Source organism: Sapajus apella, unplaced genomic scaffold (assembly GCF_009761245.1).
Source record: "Sapajus apella isolate SASKATOON/1434 unplaced genomic scaffold, GSC_monkey_1.0 scaffold177, whole genome shotgun sequence".
In the NCBI taxonomy this organism is placed as follows: domain Eukaryota; kingdom Metazoa; phylum Chordata; class Mammalia; order Primates; family Cebidae; genus Sapajus; species Sapajus apella.
In genome coordinates this window covers 226,280-234,435 of record NW_022437117.1, presented here as the reverse complement: position 1 = coordinate 234,435, position 8,156 = coordinate 226,280, and positions in this window count along the sequence as shown.

The window sequence follows — 8,156 nt, the reverse complement described above, 5'->3', positions numbered from 1 at the left end:
CCATGTTATGGCAAGGCAAGGCAAGGCAAAGTCTTATGGAACCCTCGGTAAGGAAAGGGAAAATAAAGCAAAGCAAGGCACAATGGGAACCAGGGTAAGACAAGTTAAGGAGAGGGAAGTCACCATGGGCACCATGATATGGAAAAACAAGGCAAGGCAAGGCACCATGGACACCATTGTAAGGCAAGGTAAGGCAAGCCTAGGCACTATGGGTACTGTGGTAAGGCAAGACAAGAGAGCATGGGCACCATGGCAAAGCAAAGTAAAGCAAGGCAAGGCAAGTCACCTTGTGCTTATGGTTAGCCAAGGGAAGGCAAGGCATCATGGGCACCATGGTAGGGCAAATCAAGGCGAGGCAAGCCACCATGGGTCCCATAGTAATGCAAGGCAAGGAAATGCAAACCACCATGGTTACAATGGTAATGCAAGGGAAGGCACAGCAAGGAAAGGCACCATGAGCAGCATGTTAAGGTCAAGCAAGGCAAGGCAATACAAAGCACCCTGGGCAACATCTTAAGGCAAGGAATGGCAAGGCAAGTCAACATATGAACTATGGTAAGGCAAAGCAATGCAAAGCACCCTGGGCACAAAAGTAAGGCAAAGCAAAGCAACGCAAGGCAAGTATTGCACAATGGGCACCGTGTAAATGCAAATCAAGGCAAGACAAAGCACCATGTGCAACATAGTAAGGCAAAACAAGGCAAGGCAAGGCATCATGGGTATCATGGTAAGGCATGGCAAGGCAAGGCACTATAAGCATCATAGTAAGGCAATGCATCAAAGGCACCATGCTATGGCAAGGCAAGGCAGGGCACCCTGGGCACCATGGAAAGGCAAGGGAAGACAAGATAAGGCACCATGAGCTTCATAGTAAGGCATGGTTAGGCAAGGCCCATTGGGCACAATTGTAAAGAAATCATGGCAAGGCAAAAATATTCACAATGCACACCACGATAAGGCAAGGAAAGGCAAAGAAGTATGGGCACCATGGTAAGGCAAACATGGCAAGGCAGGGAAAGGCACAATAGGCACCATGATAATGAAAGGCATGGCAAGGCAAGGCACCATATTCACCATGGTAAAGCAAAGCAAAGCAAGGCAAGGCACGTCAAGGCAAAGCAAGGCAAGACACCACTGTCACCATGGTAAGGCAAGGCAAAAGAAGTCAGGCACTGCAATGCAAGGCAAGGTAACGTACTATTCATACCATGGTAAGGGAAGGCAAGGGAAATATATACCATACGCTCCATAGTAATGCAAACCAAGGCATTGTAAGGCAAGGCAAGGCACCATGGACAGCAAGGCAATGCAATAAAAGGCACCATGGCATCACAGTAAGGCATGGGAAGGTAAGGCAACGTAGGCACCATGGTAAGGCAAGGCAAGGCAAGGCACCATGGGTAACACGATAACATGAGGCAAGGCAAGACACCATGGGCACCGTGGTAAGGCAAGGCAATGCATGGCAAGGGAAGGCACCGTGGGCAAAATGGAGAGGCAAGACAAGGCATGGTAACATGCCACGGGCACCAGGGTAAAGCGAGGCAATGCAAAGCACTGTGGGCACCATGGTAAGTCAAGGAAAGTCAGGAAAAGGCACTGTGGGCACCATCTAAAGAAAGGCAAGTCACAGCAAGGAAAGTCAAGGCAACAAAGTCACCATGGTAAGGCAAGGCAAGACATAACAGGCACCATGGCGAGACATGACAAGACAAAGCAAGGCACAATTGGTGCAATAGTAAGGCATGGCAAGGAATGGCAATGCGCCCTGGGCAGCATGGGCACCATCATAAGGCAAGGCACAGCAAGGCAAGGAAAGGCAAGGCAGCATGATCGCTATGGTAAGGCAAGGGAAGGCAAGGAAAGGCACCATGGGCACCCTGGTAAGGAAAGGCAACACAATGCAACACAAGGCACCATGAGCAACATGCTAACGCATGCCAAGGCAAGGCAAAACACCATACTCACCATGGTAATGCAAAGCAAAGCACTGCAATGCTGTACGCCATGAGATCCATGGGAAAGCAAGGCAATGCAGGACAAGGAAAACAACCATGGGAACGATGGTATGGCAAGGCAATGTAAGGCACCATGGAAACCTTCGTAAGGCAAGATAAACTATGTCAAGGCAGGACACAATAGGAACCAGGCTAAGGTAAGTGAAGGAAAGTCATGCCACAATAGGTACCATGGTATGGCAAATCAAGGCAAGGCAAGGCACCTTTGCACCATTTCAAGGTAAGGTAATGCATGACTAGGCACTTTGGGTACCATGGTATGGTAAGGGAAGGCAAGGAAGCATGGATGCCATGGTAAAACAAAGGAGTGCAATGCAAGGCAAGTCACCATGGGCATATGGTTAGGCAAGGCAAGGCAAGGCATCTTGGGAACCATAGTAAGGCAAGTCAAGGAGAGGCAAGTGACCTTGGGCACCATGGTAAGGCAAAACAAAGCAAGGCAAAGCATCATGGGTACCCTGGTAAAGCAAGGGAAGGCAAAGCAAGGCAAGGCACCATGGGCAACATGGTAAGGTAAAGCAAGGCAAGGCACATCCCATTGGGCACTATGGTAGGCAAAGTAATGCAATGTAATACACCATGGGCAACATGTTAAGGCAAGGCATGGTAAGGCAAGGCATCTTGTGCACCATGGAAAGGCAAAGCAAGGTAAGGCAAGGCAAGCATGGCACCATGGGCATGATGTTAATGCAAGTGAAGGCAAGACAAAGCATCATGGAACCCATAGTAAGCTAAAACAAGTCAAGGCAAGGCAAGTCAAGGCACCATGGGCACCATGGTAAGGCAAGGGAAGGCAACGCATGGCACCATGGGTGGCATCATCTTAAGGCAAGGCCAGACAAGGCAACGACCATGAGCATCGTGGTAAAGCTAGTCAAGGCAAGGCACATTGGACACTGTGTTAAGGAAAGCACAGCAAGGCAAGGAATCTCACAATGGGCAACATGATATGGCAAAACAAGGCAAGGAACCATGGGCACCGTTGTAAAAGAAACATGGCAAGTCATGGAATGACACAATGGGCAGCATCATAAGTCATGGCATGGCGAGTCAAGGCACCATATTCACTATGGTAAGGCAAAACAAAGCATGACAGGACAAGGCAAGGCAAAACAAGGTAAGGTAAGGCAAGGCAAGGCCTTTCAAGGCACCACTAGAACCATGGTAAGGCAAGGCAAGAGTAGACAGGCACTGCAATGCAAAGTAAGGGAATGTAGTATGTGTACCATGGTAATGGAAGGCAAGGCAAGTCAAGGCAGCATTGTCTTCATGGTAATGCAAAGGTAGGCAAGGTAAGGCAAGGCAAGGCACCTTGGGCAGCATGGTAAAGCAGCACAAGGCAATAAAGACACCACGGGCACCATGGTAAGGCAAATGAAGGTAAGGAACCATAGGCACCATGGTAAGTGAAAGTAGGTCAAGGCACAATGGGCAACATGGTATAGCGAGGCAAGACAATTCAAGGCAAGGAACCACAGGCAACATTGTAAAACAAATCAAGGCTAGGCAAGGTGCCATGGGCACCATGGAAACCATAGTTAGGAAAATCAAGACATGGCAAGGGAAGTCACCATAGGCACAACAGAGATGCAAGCCATGACAACATGTCATGGGCACCATGGTAAAGCGAGGCAATGCAGTCACCAAGAGCACCATGGTAAGGCAAGGAAAAACAGGAAGAGGCATTGGAGGCACCATGTCAATTAAGGCAAGGTAAAGCAGGGAAAGGCAAGGCAACAAAGTTACCATGGTAAGGCAAGGCAAGGCATGTCCAAACACTATTGGCACCCTGGTAAGTTAAAAGTTAGCAAGGCAAGGCAAGGCAATAAGGGCAACACGTTAAGGCAAGAAAATGCAAGTCAAGTGATTTATGGGCACCATGGTAAGGCAAGCCAAGGAAAGGCATCATAGGCACCATGATATGGCAAGGCAAGGCAAGTCAGGGTGCCATGGGCACGATGGTAAGGTAAGGCAAGGCAAGGCACCATGGGCAACATGGCAAGGCAATGAAATGCAAGGCACCATGGGCAAAATGGTAATGAAAGGCAAGGCAAGACACCACGGGCACCATGGTAATGCAAGGCAACACAAATGACCATGGACACTGTGTTAAGGTTGAGAAATTCAAGTCAAGGCAAGGCACAATTGGCAACAGGGAAAGGCAAAGCAAGGCATGTGAATGTTCCGTGGAAACCACGGCAAGGCAAGACAAGGCAAGGCAAGGAAAGACAAGGCAGCATGGCTACCATGGTAAGGCAAGGGGATGCAAGGAAAGACACCATGGGCACTGTGGGATGGCAAGGCAAGGCAAGCCAAGACACCATGGGTAACATGGTAAGGCAAAGCAAGGCACCAACAACACCATGGTAAAGCAAGGCCAGGCAAGGCAAGGCAAGGCAAAACAACACATTCACCATCATGAGGCAATGCAAAGAGTGGTAAGGCACCATGGGCACATTGGTAAAGCAAACAAAGCAAGGCAATGTAAGGTAAGGTGCCATGGGCACCATGGTAAGGCAAGGCAAGCCACGGAAAGGCACCATGTGGCCCCTTGTAAGGCAAGGAAAGACAAGGCACCATGGGCACCTAGGTAAGGCAAGGCACAGCAAGGCATGCACCATGGGCAACATGGAGGTAAAAGGCAAGTTAAGACAAGGTAAGGCAGCTCTCCATGGGCACAACATTAAGGCAAGGCAACCCAAGGCAAGGCAATTCAACTCACCATGGGCACTATGGTAAGGCAATGCAAGGCAAGCCAAGGCACCATAGGCATGATGGTAAGGCAAAGCAAGGCAAGGCACTATAGGCACCATGGTAAGGAAAGGCAAGGCAAGGCAAGGAACCATGGGTACAATGGTAAGGCAAGGCATGGCAAGAGAGGTAAGGAAAGGTAAGGCAAGGCAATGAAATGTAAGGCAAGGCAAGTCACCATGGGCACCATGGTAAGATAGGGAAAAGCAAGGTATGGCACCATGGGTACCATGTAAAGTTAGGGCACAACAGGGCACCATGGTTGCTATGGGTAGGCAAGACAAGACACCATGGGTACAGTGGTAAGGTAAGGTAGACAAGGCACCACAGGCACCATGTTAAGGCATGGCAAGACAACACAAGGCACAACTGGCACAACAGTAAGGCATTGCAAAGAAAGGCAAGGCACCCTGGACAGCATGGGCACCATCGTAAGGCAAGGCACAGCAAGGCAAGGAAAGAAAGGTAACATGATCACCATGATAAGGCAAGGGAAAGCAAGTAAAGGCACCATGGGCACCCTGATAAGGAAAGGCAATGCAAGGCAACACAAGGCACCACTGGCAACATGGGAATGCATGACAAGTCAAGGCAAAACACCATAATCACTGCAGTAATGCAAAGCAAGGTAAGGCAATGCGATTTGCCATGGGAACCATGTTAAAGGAAGGGAATGCAAAGCAAGGAAATGAACTGTGGAAACCATGGTATGGCAAGGCAAGGCACCATGGGCACCATTGTAAAGCAAGGTGAGGCAAGCCTAGGTTCTACAGGCACAATGGCAAAGCAAGGAATGGGAGCATGTGCAAAATTTTAAAGCAAGGGAATCCAAGGAAAGGCAAGTCAAAATGGGCATATGGATAGGCAAGGCAAGGCACCATGGGCACCATGGTAAGGAAAGACAAGGTGAGGCAAGCCACCGTAGACCCATGGTAAGGAAAGGCAAAATCAGGGAGAGCAACATAGTTACCCTGGTATTGCAAGGGAAGGCACAGTAAGGCAAGGCAGCATGGGCAGAATGGTAATGTAAAAGCAAGACAAATCATATGTCAATGAGCACTATGGTAGGGGAATGTAAGGCAGTGTAATGCACCATGGGCAACATGTTAAGACAAGGCATGCCAAGGCAAGGCAACATGTGCACCAAGGAAAGGTGCACAAAGCAACACAAGGCACAATGTGCACCATGGCAAGGCAAAGCAAGGCAAGGCCAGGTAAATATGGCACCATGGGAACCATGTGAATGAAAGTCAAGGCAATACAAAGCACTATGGTCACCATAGTATGGCAAAACAAGGCATGGCAAGGCACCATGGGTACCATAGTAAGGCATGCCAAGGCAAGGCACTATGGGCATCATAGTAAGGCAATGCACCATGGGCACGATGGTATGCCAAGGCAAGGCAAGTCAAGACACCATGGGCAGCACAGTATGGCAAAGGAGGCAAGATAATGCACCCTGGGCATCGTGGTAAAGCAAGGCAATGCAAGGCACCATAGGCATCATGGTAAGGCCAGGCCTGGCAAGGCAAGGCAGCATAAACATCATGATAACGCAAGGCAAGGCAGGGCACATTGGGCAGCATGGTAAGGAAAAAAGGCAAAAAAAAATCAAAATGGGCACCATAAGGGAAGGCAAGGAAAAGAACCATGGGCACCATAGTAAGACAAGCATGGCAAGGCAAGGAAAGGCACTACGGGCACCATGGTAAGGCACGGCATGGCAAGGCAACGTATTCACCATGGTAAGGCAAAGCAAGCCAATACACAGCAAGGCAAGGCAAAGCAAGGTGAGACAAGGCAAGCTGAAATCTAGCAAGGCACCACTGGCACCATGATAAGGCAAGACAGGGGTGAACAGGCACTGAAAACAAGGCAAGGGAACGTACCCTGCCTAACATGGTAAGAGAAGGCAAGGCATTTCAAGGCACCATGGGCTCCATGATAATGTAAAGCAAGGCAAGGTAAGGCAAGATGAGACACCATGGGCAGCATGGTAAGCCAGGGCAAGGCAATGAAAGGCACCATGGGCCCCACGGTAAGGAAAAGGGAGGTAAGGCAACATAGGCACCATGGTAAGGCAAGGAAAGGCAAGTCAGCATGAGCAACACGGTAAGGTGAGGCAAGGCAAGGCAAGGAACCATAGACACTATGGTAAAATAAGACAAGGCAGGGCAAGGTGCCATGGATAAGATGGTAACATAAGCCAAAGCAATGCACCATAGGGACCAGGGTAAAGCAAAACATGGAAAGTAACGGCATTGTAGGCAAGATGGTATGAGAATTCAAGGCAAGGCACCATGGGCACCTTGGTATGGCAAAGCAGGACCAGGCACCATGGATGACATGGTAAGGCAAGGCACCATGGGCAACACGGTAAGGAAAGACAAGGAAAGACAAGGCACCATAGGCAACATGGCAAAGCAAGGCAAGACAAAGGACCATAGCCAACATGTTAAGGCAGAGGAAGGCAAGGCACAATAGGCAACTTTGAAAGGTAAAGCAAGGAGTATGACTGCACCATGTGCAGCATGGTAAGGCAGGACAAGGCAATAAAATGCACCATGGGCACCATGGTAAGCCAAGGAAAGGTATAACAACATAGGCAGCACAGTAAGGCAAGGCAAGGCAAGGCACTACCGGCAACATGGTAAGGCAAGGCAAGGAAAGGCAAGGCAAGAAACCATAGGCAACATGGTAAAATGAAGCAGGCAAGGTGCCATGGGCACCATGGTAATATAAGGCAAAACAAGGCATGAAGGGCACCATGGTAAGGCAAAGCAAGACATAGCAAGGGAAGGCACCATGGTCACAAGGGAGAGACAAGGTAAGGCATGGTAAGGTACCATGGAAACCACAGTAAGGAGAGGCAATGCAATTCACCATGGGCACCATGGTAAGGAAAAGAATGTTGGGAAAAGGCACTGTGGGCACCATGTAAAGGAAGGCAAGGTAAAGCAAGGGAAGGAAAGGCAACAAAGTCACCATTGAAAGGAAAGGCAAGATATGTCAAAGCACCATGGGCACCCTTTTAAGTTAAGATCAGGCAAGGCAAGGCAAGGTAGTAAGGGAAATATGGTAAGGAAAGGAAATGCAAGTCTAGGCATTGTGGGCACCATGGAAAACAAGGAAAGGAAATGCATCATAGCCACAAAGGTGTGGCAAGGCAAGGCAGGCATGGCACCATATTTACAATGGTAAGGTGAGGCAAGGCAAAGCAAAGCAAGGCCAGGCAAAGAAAGGTAAGGCAAAGCAAGATAGGGAAAGGCAAGGCACCATTGGCAACGTGGTAAGGCAAGGTAAGCGAAGGCATGCACTGCAAAGCATGGCAAGGGAAAGTACAATGCATACCATGGTAAGGGAAGGCAAGTCAAGTCAAGGCACCAT